This window comes from Lithobates pipiens, unplaced genomic scaffold (assembly GCF_037356315.1).
Source record: "Lithobates pipiens isolate NorthernLeopardFrog02 unplaced genomic scaffold, aLitPip1_a1.2 Scaffold_10, whole genome shotgun sequence".
Classification (NCBI taxonomy): Eukaryota; Metazoa; Chordata; class Amphibia; order Anura; family Ranidae; genus Lithobates; species Lithobates pipiens.
This window is the reverse complement of record NW_027507686.1, coordinates 107,324,051-107,340,059: the sequence shown is the minus strand read 5'-3', so window position 1 is coordinate 107,340,059 and position 16,009 is coordinate 107,324,051. Positions and strand designations below refer to the sequence as shown.

Below are 16,009 nucleotides of genomic sequence, written 5' to 3'. Positions count from 1 at the left end.
TGCAATAAAACTATCATACATCAAAATAAACCATGTACTCTTTTGCTCTATTTTGCATATTTGTAATTCTCCACATCAACTGTCACATTGATATAACCACTGACGACAAACCATCCTGACTTATTTTGCGTTATTTATTATTAGAAATACTATCTCAAAATCCGGTTATTCACTTCGATTAGGTCTACCGCTAATTGTACGGTAATGCAAAATGATCACAAAAACATCAATTTGCTACCAGACATGCTGCACATACTAAGAACTATGTAAATATCGCTCGCTAACGATGTAAACAATTTTATTGCTTTTCTGACATTAACCGAGTATCTCTGACATTAACTGAGTATCTCTCTGCACTAGGATTGTAATAATAATAATAATAGGATTGTGTAATGCAAAGATCACCTAGTCTAATATAAGTTTTCTTAATGGTACCGGCATATCCTTTAAATTTAGACTAACGCAACTATTTTCGGCCATTCTCAAGCTAAGCTTTCAATCTCTTACCGTTGAACAGCGATACTTCCTCCCTGCAACATTAAGCCATATAAATGTCCTATTGATCGCCTATATTATACAACTCTCTGAAAAGTATCTATGTAGAGAATAAAACTAGTCTTACATCTTAATAAAACAGTTTTATTGCTCAACCAGTATCAGCTGTCATGACACAAACAAATAAACGTTTCCACTGTTTGACTCTATTTTCTCTACTACTTCTTTTTCTCCACCTTAACTGTCACAGTTAAAACACAGTGACAAAACATTTCTTTTTACCGCAGCAAAATGTGAGAAAAGCCGTGTAAGCTTTCTTTCTGCCATATGCTTCAGAAAATTAATGTATAGCTTTTAAATCCATATTAATTCCACATCCTAACGATTTAAACTTTTTTTCAAGCTAAGTCAATTTAATCTTAAATAATTTATACTATGTTCTACTGTACTCTTAAATTATGTACTGTTTTTCTGTATTTTAGCCGTGTTATGTTGCAACCATCTAATCTCATTTGTATTCCGACATTCTGCCTTAATGAGGATATTACTTTGCAACTATCCCTTGATCCCTTTTGTGTATTCACTTTATCTCGACCTATATATACTGCCTTAATATTTTCCTAATTTGTTTTGCTATACTTATTATTATTATTATATTATAGAGATTACTTTCTCGAAATCAGTGTAAACCTAACCATAGTTACAATGTCTACACCTAATTTTAAGCAAAATTCACACAAAACCATCTTTTTAAAATCTTTCACACTGCACATTAATGCAACCATCTCTCGCTACCTTTATGCAATGGGATTCTCTTTCTGACTCCAACTATTTTGTGTATTACTTCTTCTCCACATTAACTGTCATAATGATAACCATTTGTAACACATAACACTGGCAACACATTTTTTAACAGCAGCAAAATGTGAGAAAAGCAGTGGGACGGTTTACTTGATGTAGTAGTGGTTGCAGTAGCAAAGGATAGCAATAAAGTTTGTTTACATTTAATAACACATAATCACTATTAATGTTCAGGTTACTGATACATTATGCCGATAATCAGTAGAAACGGAAAACAGTCAGTGTAAGCCGTCTTCGTGCGTATCAAAATTAATGGAACGATTTACACTTTGGCATTTTCAAGCTACGTCAATTTATTCTTAAATAATGTAGCTGCTTAGCTCACACTTTGCTGTATGTAGCCGCGTTAACTGTATTAATGGTTACATGTAAGTAACCAATGGGGATTGACATTTCATGTCTATCTCACATCTCTAATGCAATTTGACTCTTTGCCATGTCATACATTGCCAGTTATTATACTTAAACGTGTCGTAAGGATCCTGAAAAACAATAGAAACCTAGTCACGTCATTGCTGAAATCTCATGATTACTTTGCAACGCTCTATTGAACAATGTAAAGGTAAGATAGATATTTTGTGTATTTCCACTTAAACTCGACCTGTATCTCAATATTACCCTTTCTAATTTTGCTAAATTAGATTATAGAGTTTGCTATGTCTAAATCCAGGTTACCTACTCACCTTTATTACGTATACTGCTGATTTTAGGATAATACAAAACCATCTTATTGTTTCTTTACACGCTGCACATATTAAGAGTAATACAATGCTACTGATGTGAACAGTTTAATTGCTCTTCTCACATTTAGCTAGTATCTCTCTGCTATAGGAAACTGAATTTGTACTACAACGATCACTCATCTAATACCAGTCCACTCGGTGCTACTGGGATACTGGGATAACTTTTACATTTAGAGTAATGAAATGATTTCTCAGTAATTTTGAAGCTACTGCAACTAACGCTTCCGATCTCTTTTCAACTGCAATACTTAATCTCTGCAATATTAAGTAATATTTAGCTGCTTAGCTCACACTTTGCCGTGTTAACTGTATTAATGGTTACCTGTAAGTAACCAATGGGGAATGACATTTCATCTCTAATTCACATTCACATTTATAATGCAGTTTGTCTTTTTGCCATGTCATCCTCTGCCAGTTATTATCCTTTCTTATCCTTATGCTATATTTGGGGTATATTCACTACATGATTAAAGACACGTAATGAACCCGATTGATAAAAACCTACACACGTCGTTGCTGTTATTTCGCGTATTTCCACGTAAATCCGACCTGTCTCAATAGTAATTTGAGTTATTTTGCTATATTTATTATTAGAATAAACAGATTAATATCTCTAAATCCTGGTAAACCAACTCACACAAAACCATATTATTTCTACCTTACACGCAGCACATATTAAGATATTAACATTTAGCCGGTATCTCTCTGCAATAGTAAGCGAAATGTGCAGATCATTCATCTAATATCAGTCTTCTCAGTGCTACCAGAACAAAATAAAGCATGTACTGCCAAACCAATAACGGCCAATTACTTAAAGTCTATCAATCAATAACTTAACAAAATAAACTCAGCACTCTTTTGCTCTATTTTGTATATTATATATATAATATAATATATAATATTATATATTATATATTTCCGTCTGTATACACTAGCAAGTCTGTGTAACTCAGCCTCTCTCTCTGTATACCCTAGCCTCCATATCTGCATACCCAGGAAGTTTTTCTGTATAATCTAGCCTTACTGTCTACTCTTGGTTGTCTTTTGTATACACTAGCATCTCTTTATACATTATCTCTCTGTATACCCAAGCCTCTGTATACACTAGTCCGCCTGTATCCACTAGCAAGTCTGCATACACTAGCCTCTCTTTGTAACCCAGCCTCTCTCTCTGTATACCCTAGCCTCCATCTCTGCATACCCAGGACGTTCTTCTCTATAATCTAGCCTATTTGTATACACTAGTCTGTTTTTGTACACATTAGCCTCTTCTGTAGCCCTCACCTACACCCTCTCTAGGAACCCCTCACCTAGGTCTCTATTTTGGCACCTTAATGAGAGCCTCCTCCAGATACCGGAAGTTTTAGCAGATGTGACCAGGGAATTGGAGTTTTATTTCCAAGAAAACTAAACCCAGGACTGCGACCCGGGGATAATTTGGGAGGCTCACAAGTCAGTATTCCACAGGGTACTTATCAGACACGGGGCGCGCATCAAACGAACACGGAAGGAACAGCTTGCTAATCTGTTTCGTGAACTTGCCTCTGTGGAAGCGAAACATAAACATGACCCCTCACGGACCTTAGAGATTGAATTGGGGACACTCCGTACCCAGATTTGTGACCTAGTCCATTATAAAGCGAAAGCGACACTCCAGTTTTGTCGTAAACTGAGGTAGGAGTCAGGGGACAAATGCGGAAAAATCTTAGCCAGGTCGGTAAAGGAGTTGAAATCTGCCTCTTACATACCACAGTTGATAGATGATAATGGCCAGAGGGCCTCTACCCCAACCCAAATAGCCGAAGTCTTTGAAAAATTTTACTCTGATCTCTACAACCTGCCTGATTCAGGGTCTGGACAGGACAATATAGACAGATATGTAACCGTTTCTGGTCTACCAACCCTCTCATCGGAATCACAGTAGTACTTGGAGGACCCGATTACAGTGGAAGAAGTCCAGACGGCCGTGGGACCTCCGAAGGTGGGTAAGCCTCCGGGCCCTGACGGATATTCCGCACAATACTATAAGACCTTCCTCCCTATTCTTGGCCTGCGCTTGGTGAATTTATTTAATACTCTGAGCTCGAATGGGGATTTTCCTGAGGATACCCTTAGAGCCCACATCTCGTTGATACCTAAGGAGGGCAAAGACCCGGGCCTATGTGGGAGCTACAGACCCATTTCCCTCATAAATTCGGTCCTAAAACTATTCTCTAAAATCCTCGCCACGTGATTGGCACAGCACTTGCAGTCCCTTATACAGATTGACCAGTTAGGTTTTATTCCCACCAGGGAAGATAGGGACAACACTATTAAGGCGCTTACCCATGTCCATAAAGTAAAGTCATCTGAGACCCCTTGTCTTTTCGTGAGTACTGATGCCGAGAAGGCTTTTGATCGGGTCAGAGGGACATTCATGTTCTCGGTCCTTCACCATATAGGTCTGAGTGAACGGATGCTGGCATGGATAAGTAAGATATACTCACGCCCTTCAGCTCCAGTCAAAGCGAATGGGGTGCTCTCATCTCCCCTTGACATCGGGAATGGGACCAGACAGGGTTGCCCCCTGTCGCCCTTATTATTCGCACTGTCATTGGAACCCCCTCTCTCCACAATTCGAGAAAACTCAGACATAACGGGACTCCAAATGGGTACTCTTGAGTGCAAGATATCTGCCTACGCGGATGACATGCTGACGAATCCCAGAGTTTCCTTGCCAAATCTCCTTCGGGAATTAAAGATATACGGGATACCTCTTGAAATCAGAGGCCAAGGGGGTTGCAGTCCCCCCGCAAATGTTACTAGACTTGCAGTCCAATTTTCATTTTAAATGGACCCATACAGCCCTTAAGTACTTAGGTACTTACATTCCACCGGACATCGCGCGTACGTTTATGTTGAACTTCCCCCCACCACTTGTCAGTAAGATCCGCAGTTTGCTTCACAGGTGGCATTCTGGCCTCCATTCCTGGTTCAGGAGATGCAATCTCATTAAAATGAACATACTCCCTAAATTTACCTATCTTTTCCAAGCTCTCCCGATCCAGATTCCAGTCACATTTTTTAAGCAAGCTCAATCCCTGCTCACTCAATTTAACTGGGCCCACAAAAATCCCAGACATAAAGAGAAGAATACGGCACCTGGTATTCCAACGCCATCTCCTATCCAGGTACTAACTAGGCCCAACCCTTCTTAGCCTCAGAGATGAGAAGAGATAGGGCTCTTTCAGGGTGTTGCTGCTTTAAGCGATCTCTTTGGGCACTCTCAACCCTCTTGACAAATGCCAAGATGGTCACCTTGGGAAACAAGCGAAAAACAAACAAATGAATCAACGCCAACAACATAAAAAGAAGCCTACAATAACTGGTATTCCCAGGTGGTCTCCCATCCAGGTACTAACAAGGCCTGACTCTTCTTAGCCTCCAAGATCAGACGAGATTGGGTGCTTTCAGAGTGATGTGGCCATAGGCAATCTCTTCAGGCACTCTCAACCCTCTTGACAAACACCAAGATGGTCACCTTGGGAAACAAGCGAAATAAAAACAGGTCAACGCCAACAACATAAAAAGAAGCCTATGCCACCTGGTATTCCCAGGCGGTCTCCCATCCAGGTACTAACAAGGCCCGACTCTTCTTAGCCTCCAACATCAAACGAGATCGTGTGCTTTCAGGGTGATGTGCCCGTAGGCAATCTCTTCAGGCACTTTCAACCCTCTTGACAAACGCCAAGATGGTCACCTTGGGAAACAAGCAAAAAAAAATAAGTCAATGCCAACAACTTAAAAAAAAAGCCTATGGCATCGAGAAATCCCACGCGGTCTCCCATCCAGGTACTAACCAGGTCCCAACCCTGCTTAGCCTCTGAGATCAAATGAGATTGGGCTCTTTCAGGGTGATGCGGCCATAGTAGATTTTTTCAGGTACGTTCAACCCTCTTGACAAACGCCAAGATGGTCACCTTGGGAAACAAACAAAAAAAAACAAGTCAACGCCAACAACATAAAAAGAAGCCTACAGCACCTAGTATTCCCAGGTGGTCTCCCATCCAGGTATTAACCTGAGATCAGAGGAGATTGGGTGCTTTCAGGGTGATGTGCCCATAGGCAATCTCTTTGGGCACTCTCATCCCTCTTGAAAAATGCCAAGATAGTCACCCTGGGAAATAAGCGAAAAAAAAACAGGTCAACGCCAACAACATAAAAAGAAGAATACGGCACCTGGTATTCCAAGGCCGTCTCCCATTCAAGTACTAACAAGGCCCAACCCTTCTTAGCCTCCGAGATCAGAAGAGATAGGGTGCTTTCAAGGTGATGCGGCTGTAAGCGATCTCTTTAGGCACTTTCAACCCTCTTGACAAATGCCAAGATGATCACTTTGGGAAAAAAGCGAAAAAAACATGTCAACACCAACAACATAAAAAGAAGCGTGCGGCATCTGGAAAACCCAGACGGTCTCCCATCTAGGTACAAACCAGGCCCAACCCTGCTTAGCCTCTGAGACCAGACGAGATTGGGCGCTTTCAGGGTGTTGTGCCCGTGTAAGCAATTTCTTTGTGCACTCTCAACCCTCTTGACAAATGCCAAGATGGTCACCTTGGTAAACAAACAAAACAAAAACAAGTCAACGCCAACAACATAAAAAGAAGCCTATGGCACCTAGTATTCCCAGGTGGTCTCCAATCCAGGTACTAGCAAGGCCCAACCCTGTTTAGCCTCTGAGATCGGAGGAGATTGGGCGCTTTCACGGTTATGTGCCCATAGGCAATCTCTTTGGGCACTCTCAACCCTCTTGACAAATGCCAAGATAGTCACCTTGAGATACAAGCGAAAAAAAACAGGTCAATGTCAACAACATAAAAAGAAGAATACGGCACCTGGTATTCCAACGCCATCTCCCACTCTCTCTCGCCTTAAGAGTCTCTTAACTTATAACCTTCCTTATCATATATTTGTTGTGCATTTTTAATGTATCTTTTCGTGACCACTCTACTTTACTGTTCGGGTTTTGATGCCCATTGTGTATGCAAAGTATTTGTTACATTATCGCAAAATGATCTGTAATCCTGCACTTCAACAAGTGATCTGCACTGTGTAACTGTTATGATGCATGTTAATAAAATGTGTTACTAGAAAAAGAAGAATACGGCATCTGGTATTCCAACGCCATCTCCCATCCAGGTACTAACTAGGCCCAACCCTTCTTAGCCTCAGAGATGAGAAGAGATAGGGCTGTTTCGGGGTGATGCTGCTGTAAGCGATCTCTTTGGGCACTCTCAACCCTCTTGACAAATGGGAAACAAGGGAAAAAAAACAGGTCAACGCCGACAACATAATGAGAAGCCTACGGCATCTGGTATTCCCAGGCTGTCTCCGATCCAGGTACTAACCAGGCCCATCGCTGCTTAGCCTCCGAGATCAGATGAGATTGGGCTCTTTCAGGGTGATTTGGCCGTAGGCACTCTCTTTGGGCACTCTGAAGCCTCTTGACAAAGGCCAAGATGGTCACCTTGGGAAAGAAGCTAAAAAAAAAGCCAATAACATAAAAAGAAGCCTACGGCATCCGGTATTCCCAATCAAGACACTAACCAGGCCAGATCCTTCTATGTCACCTGGTCTTCCCAGGCAGTCTCCCATCCAGGTACTAACCAGGCCTGACACTGCTTAGCCTCTGAAATCAGACAAGATTGGGTGCTTTCAGGGTGATGTGGCCGTAAGCGTTCTCTTCAAGACACGCCCAACCCTCTTGACAAATGCCAAGATGGTCACCTTGAGAAACAAGCAAAAAAAACCAGGTCAAAGCCAACAACATAAAAAGAAGCCTATGGCACCTGGTATTCCCAGGCGGTCTCCCATCCAGGTACTAACCAGGCCCGACACTGTTTAGCCTCCAAGATCAGACGAGATTGGGCGCTTTCAGGGTGATGGGGCCATAGGTGAACTCTTCGGGCACTCTCAACCCTCTTGACAAACGCCAAGATGGTCACCTTGGGAAACAAGTGAAAAAAAACAGGTCAACGCCAACAACATAGACCCTGGCGGTCTCCCATCTGACTCTGACCCTGCTTAGCCTCTGAGATTGGGCGCTTTCAGGGTGATGTGGCCTTAGGCGAACGCTTCGGGACATACTCAAAACTCTTGACAGATACTAAAATGGTCACCTTGGGAAACAAGCGGAAAAAAAAACAGGTCAAAGCCAACAATATAAAAAGATTACTACGGCACCTGTAATTAGGTACTATCCAGGCAGGACCCTGCTTAGCCTCTGAGATCAGATGAGATTGGGCGCTTTAAGAGTGATGTGGCCGTAGGAGATTTCTTTGGGCTCTCTCAGCCCTCTTGACAAATGCCAAGATGGTCACCCTGGGAAACAAGCGGAAAAAAAACCCCATGTCAACGCCAACAACATAAAAAGAAGCCTACGGCACCTGGTATTCCCAGTCGGTCTCCCATCCAGTTACTAATCAGGCCCGACAATGCTTAGCCTCCGAGATCAGACAAGATCGGGCACTTTCAGGGTGATTTGGCCGTAGGCACTTTCTTTGGGCACTCTCAACCCTCTTGACAAATGCCAAGATGGTCATCTTGGGAAACAAGCGGAAAAAAAAACAGGTCAACGCCAACAACATAAAAAATAGGATTTTTATATACAGCTTACCTGTAAAATCCTTTTCTTGAGAGTACATCACGGGACACAGGAGCTTCATTACATAGTGGGTTATATAGGCACCTCTGGTGATTGGACACTGGTTAACCCCCAATTAAGGAGAATTCCTCCCCTATATAACCCCTCTCATATGGGAGGCACCTCAGTTTTGTAGCAAAGCAATAGGAAACCACGTAAAAAACCCAATAGGGGCGGGGGAACCCTGTGTCCCGTGATGTACTCTCAAGAAAAGGATTTTACAGGTAAGCTGTATATAAAAATCCTATTTTCTTGATCATACATCACGGGACACAGGAGCTTCATTACATAGTGGGATGTCCCAAAGCAATGCTCAGATTGAGGGGAGGGAAACACAGATCATAATATATAGACCGCCAAGGACCAGAGGACCTAAACTGCAGCCTGCAGTACACTGCGCCCAAAGGCGATATCCTCTTGCCCTCTGACATCCACCTGATAGAATCTGGTGAATGTGTGGACTGATGACCAAGTTGCAGCCTTACAGATCTGAACCAGGGAGGCCTGGTGATGCACTGCCCAACAAACACTTACAGCCCTAGTTGAGTGCGCTTTCACTTGAAAAAGAGGGATCTTCCCTTTAACACTATAGGCCTGAGAAATAATCTGTCTAATCCACCTTGAGAGAGTGGATTTTGATGCCGCCTCACCCTTCCTAGGGCCTTCCGGCAAAATAAATAAGCAATGAAGATAGATACTGATTGCCCTTACCACATCCAAAGTGTGCAAAGATTCTTCTTCTGCGGACTGTGGGTCCGGAAAAAAGGATGGTAGGATTACATCTTGATTCAAATGGAATCCTGAAACCACCTTAGGCAGAAAGGACCTGTTGGGACGCATTACCACCCGGTCCTTATGAATAATTAGATATGGCTCTTTGCTGGAGAGAGCTGCTAGTTCTTCTAGCCGTGGATATGGCTACCAAGAAAACCAATTTTTTTAGTCAAAAGAACTAACGAAGCCTGATGCAAAGGTTCAAAAGGTTGCCCCTGCAAAGCTGAGAGAACCAAATTCAGAACCCATGGGCATACCGGAGGTTTGACTGGCGGCCTTATGCACATAGCCCCCTGGATGAAAGCCTGCACCAGGGAATGCGATGCAAGTGGCTTCTGAAAAAACACTGACAAGGCCGAAATCTGCACCTTGATAGTGCTTACGGCCAAATTAATTTCTAGGCCTGACTGGAGGAAGGCCAAGATCCTGCCCTTGACATACTTTCTAGGATGCTATTCGCTGAGTTCACACCAGGAAACATATGCCCTCCAGATTTTGTAGTAAATAAGCCTGGAGGCCGCTTTCTGGCATTGACCAGAGTAGAAAGGACTGGCCCTGAAAGTCCGCGGTCTCTCAGAATGTGGGTCTCAGCAGCCAAACCGTCAAATTCAGACTGTGTAAAGCAGGATGGTAAATTGGACCCTGTGAGAGCAGATCTGGCCGGAGAGGGAGGATCCACGGCCTGCCTACTGCCAACTTCATGAAAATCTGCCTCTTACATACCACAGTTGATAGATGAGAATGGCCAGAGGGCCTCTACCCCAACCCAAATAGCCAGTCGGCCGTGGGACCTCCGAAGGTGGGTAAGCCTCCGGGCCCTGACTGATATACCGCACAATACTATAAGACCTTCCTCCCTATTCTTGGCCCGCGCTTGGTGAATTTATTTAATACTCTGAGCTCGAATGGGGATTTTCCTGAGGATACCCTTAGAGCTCACATCTCGTTGATACCTAAGAAGGGCAAAGACCCGGGTCTATGTGCGAGCTACAGACCCATTTCCCTCCTAAATTCGGTCCTAAAACTATTCTCTAAAATCCTCGCCACGTGATTGGCACAGCACTTGCAGTCCCTTATACAGATTGACCAGTTAGGTTTTATTCCCACCAGGGAAGATAGGGACAACACCATTAAGGCGCTTACCCTGGTCCATAATGTAAAGTCATCTGGGAACCCATGTCTTTTCGTGAGTACTGATGCCGAGAAGGCTTTTGATCGAGTCAAATGGACATTCATGTTCTCAGTCCTTCACCATATAGGTCTGAGTGAACGGATGCTGGCATGGATAAGTAAGATATACTCACGCCCTTCAGCTCAAGTCAAAGCGAATGGGGTGCTCTCATCTCCAGTTGACATCGGTAATGGGACCAGACAGGTTTGCCCCCTGTCACCCCTACTATTCGCACTATCATTGGAACCCTTTCTCTCCACAATTCGACAAAACTCAGACATAACGGGACTCCAAATGGGTACTATTGAGTGCAAGATATCTGCCTACGCGGATGACATGCTGTTCTCGCTGACGAATCCCAGAGTTTCCTTGCCAAATCTCCTTCGGGAATTCCAGATATACGGGATACTTCTTGAAATCAGAGGCCATGGGGGTTGCAGTCCCCCCGCAAACATTACTAGACTTGCAGTCCAATTTTCATTTTAAATGGACCCATACAGCCTTTAAGTACTTATGCTGCGTACACACGACTGGACTTTTCGAGGGACTAGGTCCGACAGACTTTCGACGGAGTTCTGACGGAGTTCTGACAGAGTTCTGACAGACTTTCCGAATGTACGGACTTGGCCACACACAATCACACCAAAGTCCGATGGACTCGAACGTGATGACGTACAACTGGACTAGAATAAGGAAGTTCATAGCCAGTAGCCAATAGCTGCCCTCGCGTCGGTTTTTGGCCATCGGACTAGCATACACACGAGCGGGTTTCTCAGTAGGAACTGGGTCCGGCTGAGTTCTGTCGTAAAAATTTTAAACATGTTCCATTTCTAACGTCTGTCAGACTTTTGCAAATCAAAAGTCCGCTGCAGCCCACACACGATCGAATGGTCTGCTGGAATCATTCCGTCTGACTTTTGATGTTGAAAAGTCCGGTCGTGTGTACACGGCATTAGGTACTTATATTCCACCAGACATCGCGTGTACGTTTATGTTGAACTTCCCCCCACCCCTTGTCAGTAAGAACCGCAGTTTGCTTCACGGGTGGCATTCTGGCCTCCATTCCTGGTTCAGGAGGTGCAATCTCATTAAAATGAACATACTCCCTAAATTTACCTATCTTTTCCAAGCTCTTCCGATACAGATTCCAGTCCCATTTTTTAAGCAAGCTCAATCCCTGTTCACTCAATTTAACTGGGCCCACAAAAATCCCAGACTTAAGCGGTCACAGCTGACATTGTCTAAACAACAGGGAGGGTTGGTTCTCCCTGACTTGCAACGCTACTACCTGGCTTCCCATCTGGGGCGTGTATTGGACTGGCATCGAAACAAACTTTCTAAGCTCTGGGTGCAAATAGAACAATCTCACTCCCGAATTCCGCTAAGAAGCGCCATGTGGTGCTATAAGGATTTACCCACAGAATTGACGTCACATCCCACTATAGGGGCTTCGTTGAAAGTCAGTCACCTGATCGCTACCCAAAACACACTCACGTCTTTGGCTTCCCCCCTATTCCCTATACGTGGCCATCCGAACTTTGAACCGGGGACCCACTTAGAAATTCCAACCTAGACCATGCGTCTAAATTCGTCATTGATGGAAAATGGCCTTCTTTCTCAACCCTAAGAGATCCGACAGGGCTTTTCCAACTGCCTTTTTGGAGAGCGGCGCAACAACATAATTTTCTCAATTCCATCCCCAATCCTCAAACTTTCGCCCGCCCTCAAACGGAGTTTGAGACTCTGTGCAGGAATGAAGGCCCTTTGGCCCACATTCTCTCTCAAACAGCTCACCCACACTTAACCTGTCTGTCCAACTGGGAAAAGGACCTTAATTGCTCGTTTTCCCCAGCACAGAGACAACGCATTATCACTTTGGCTCTTAAAACCTCGCTGTGCACGAAGATACAGGAGACGAATTTTAAACTTCTCACCAGGTGGTATTTGACACCATCAAAGCTGCATAAATGTTTCCCCTCTTCCTCGAACATATGCTGGAGGTGTGGAGAAGAAGAGGGCACGTTGCTCCACATTTTTTGGTCCTGCCCCAGCTTGGTGGAGTTCTGGACAGAGATCCGATGCATAACACAAAAATTCAACGACTTCTCCATCCCGAAAGAGGCTGCATTCTTTCTCTTGCACCATTCACAGATTCCCATTAAGAAGTACAAAAAATCAATTTTACGTCATGTGATAAATGCGGCGAAATCCTGCATCCCTCTTAGGAAAATAGAGGACATTAAAAAAATGGAGGACTTGATCCTCACATCACAAGGTAAACAAGAATTTTTTAAACAAACCTGGGACATCTGGAATACCTTTATATTCTCGCTGGAAGGATGTCGCCTGCTATCTCCTTAGTGCTCTGAGCTTTCCTTGACTGGCCCCTTGGGCAGTGGTTGCCATCGTGTCTTGTCCCCTTTTCTCCTTTCCTGATCTTTCACCCCTTCTCTTTTATGCCTTCCTCCCCTATCTCTCACCCCCTCTTTTGGAAAAAGTGGAAAATTTGGAATGACGGCCCCACACCCCCCTCTGGATGGATTATGCCGGAGGGACCTGGGGTTTGTGTGACCCGGGATCTTGGTACAGTACTTTATCCGTGCCTTGAATCATTATGATTGATGGAAGGCAGACTCACAGTTGCAAATATACCAGTATCAAGTATTGTTCAGCTGCTTTTTGCTCTGTATTTCTCTGTTGCATTATGTACTCGGGGGACCCTCTTCCCCTGTTTGGAGAAAAAATTATATTTGAAAAAAACAAAGAAGCCTACGACACCTGATATTCCCAGGCGGTCTCCCATCCAGTTACTAATCAGGCCCGACAATGCTTAGCCTCCAAGATCAGACAAGATGGAACAGATTCAGGGTGATGTGGCCATAGCCAATATCTTCAGGCACGCTCAACTCTCTTGACAAACGCCAAGAAGGTTACCTTGGGAACAAGCGGAAAAAAATAGGTCAACGGCAACAACATAAAAAGAAGACTACGGCATCTGGAAATCCCAGGCGGTCTCCCATCCAGGTACTAAACTGGTCCCAACCCTGCTTAGCCTCTGAGATCAGATGAGATTGGGCTCTTTCAGGGTGATGTGGCCGTAGGAGATTTCTTCAGGCACTCTCAACCCTCTTGACTAACGCCAAGATGGTCACCTTGGGAAACAAACAAAAAAAACAAGTCAACGCCAACAACATAAGAAGAAGTCTACAGCACGTAGTATTCCCAGGTGGCCTCCCATCCGGGTATTAACAAGGCCCGACCCTGTTTAGTCTCTGAGATCAGACGAGATCTGGTGCTTTCAGGGTTATGTGGCCATAGGTGAGCTCTTCAGGCACTCTCAACCCTCTTGACAAACACCAAGATGGTCAACTTGGTAAACACACAAAACAAAAACAAGTCAACGCCAACAACATAAAAAGAAGCCTACGGCACCTAGTATTCCCAGGTGGTCTCCAATCCAGGTACTAGCAAGGCCCGACCCTGTTTAGCCTCTGAGATCAGAGGAGATCGGGCGCTTTCAGGGTTATGTGCCCATAGGCAATCTCTTTGGGCACTCTCAACCCTCTTGACAAATGCTAAGATAGTCACCTTGAGATACAAGCGAAAAAAAACAGGTCAATGTCAACGACATAAAAAGAAGAATACGGCACATGGTATTCCAACGCCATCTCCTATCCAGGTACTAACTAGGCCCAACCCTTCTTAGCCTCAGAGATGAGAAGAGATAGGGCTCTTTCAGGGTGTTGCTGCTGTAAGCGATCTCTTTGGGCACTCTCAACCCTCTTGACAAATGCCAAGATGGTCACCTTGGGAAACAAGCGAAAAAAAACAAACGAATCAACGTCAACAACATAAAAAGAAGCCTAAAATAACTGGTATTCCCAGGAGATTGGGTGCTTTCAGAGAGATGTGGCCATAGGCAATCTCTTCAGGCACTCACAACCCTCTTGACAAACACCAAGATGGTCACCTTGGGAAATAAGCAAAAAAAAAAACAGGTCAACGCCAACAACATAAAAAGAAGCTTACGACACCTGGTATTCCCAGGCGGTCTCCCATCCAGGTACTAACAAGGCCTGACTCTTCTTAGCCTCCAACATCAAACGAGATCGTGTGCTTTCAGGGTGGTGTGCCCGTAGGCAATCTCTTCAGGCACTTTCAACCCTCTTGACAAACGCCAAGATGGTCACCTTGGGAAACAAGCAAAAAAAAATAAGTCAATGCCAACAACTTGAAAAAAAAAGCCTATGGCATTGAGAAATCCCAGGCAGTCTCCCATCCAGGTACTAACCAGGTCCCAACCCTGCTTAGCCTCTGAGATCAAATGAGATTGGGCTCTTTCAGGGTGATGCGGCCATAGCAGATTTTTTCAGGCACACTCAACCCTCTTGACAAATGCCAAGATGGTCACCTTGGGAAACATACACAAAAAACAAGTCAACGCCAACAACATAAAAAGAAGCCTACAGCACCTAGTATTCCCAGGCGGTCTCCCATCCAGGTATTAACAAGGCGCAACCCTTTCTAGCCTCTGAGATCAGAGGAGATTGGGCGCTATCAGGGTGATGTGCCCATAGGCAATCTCTTTGGGCACTCTCATCCCTCTTGAAAAATGCCAAGATAGTCACACTGGGAAACAAGCGAAAAAAAACAGGTCAACGCCAACAACATAAAAATAAGAATACGGCACCTGGTATTCCAAGGGCGTCCAAGGGCGTCTCCCATTCAAGTACTAACTAGGCCCAACCCTTCTCAGCCTCCGAGATCAGAAGAGATAGGGTGCTTTCAGGGTGATGCGGCTGTAAGCGATCTCTTTAGGCACTCTCAACCCTCTTGACAAATGCCAAGATGATCACTTTGGGAAACAAGCGAAAAAAACAGGTCAACATCAACAACATAAAAAGAAGCCTGCGGCATGTGGAAAACCCAGGCGGTCTCCCATCCAGGTACAAACCAGGCTCAACCCTGCTTAGCCTCTGAGACCAGACGAGATTGGGCGCTTTTAGGGTGTTGTGCCTGTAGGCAATTTCTTTGTGCACTCTCAACCCTGGTCACCTTGGGAAACAAGGGAAAAAAAACAGGTCAACGCCGACAACATAATGAGAAGCCTACGGCACCTGGTATTCCCAGGCTGTCTCCCATCCAGGTACTAACCAGGCCCATCGCTGCTTAGCCTCCGAGATCAGATGAGATTGGGCTCTTTCAGGGTGATTTGGCCGTAGGCACTCTCTTTGGGCACTCTGAAGCCTCTTGACAAAGGCCAAGATGGTCACCTTGGGAAAC

General features: G+C 44.4%; 7 pseudogenes; all 7 read right to left on the bottom strand.

The window, feature by feature from the left end:
• Nucleotides 1-5,451: 5,451 nt before the first annotated feature.
• Nucleotides 5,452-5,570, bottom strand: LOC143943761 (5S ribosomal RNA; annotated as a pseudogene).
• A 1,867-nt stretch (nt 5,571-7,437) lies between these two features.
• LOC143942549 (5S ribosomal RNA) lies at nt 7,438-7,556 on the bottom strand (annotated as a pseudogene).
• A 359-nt stretch (nt 7,557-7,915) lies between these two features.
• LOC143955203 (5S ribosomal RNA) lies at nt 7,916-8,034 on the bottom strand (annotated as a pseudogene).
• A 478-nt stretch (nt 8,035-8,512) lies between these two features.
• On the bottom strand, nt 8,513-8,631 carry LOC143955549 (5S ribosomal RNA; annotated as a pseudogene).
• Nucleotides 8,632-13,709: 5,078 nt separating this feature from the next.
• Nucleotides 13,710-13,829, bottom strand: LOC143952610 (5S ribosomal RNA; annotated as a pseudogene).
• Nucleotides 13,830-14,146: 317 nt separating this feature from the next.
• LOC143947801 (5S ribosomal RNA) lies at nt 14,147-14,265 on the bottom strand (annotated as a pseudogene).
• A 1,566-nt stretch (nt 14,266-15,831) lies between these two features.
• On the bottom strand, nt 15,832-15,950 carry LOC143953880 (5S ribosomal RNA; annotated as a pseudogene).
• Between the last annotated feature and the right edge of the window lie 59 nt (nt 15,951-16,009).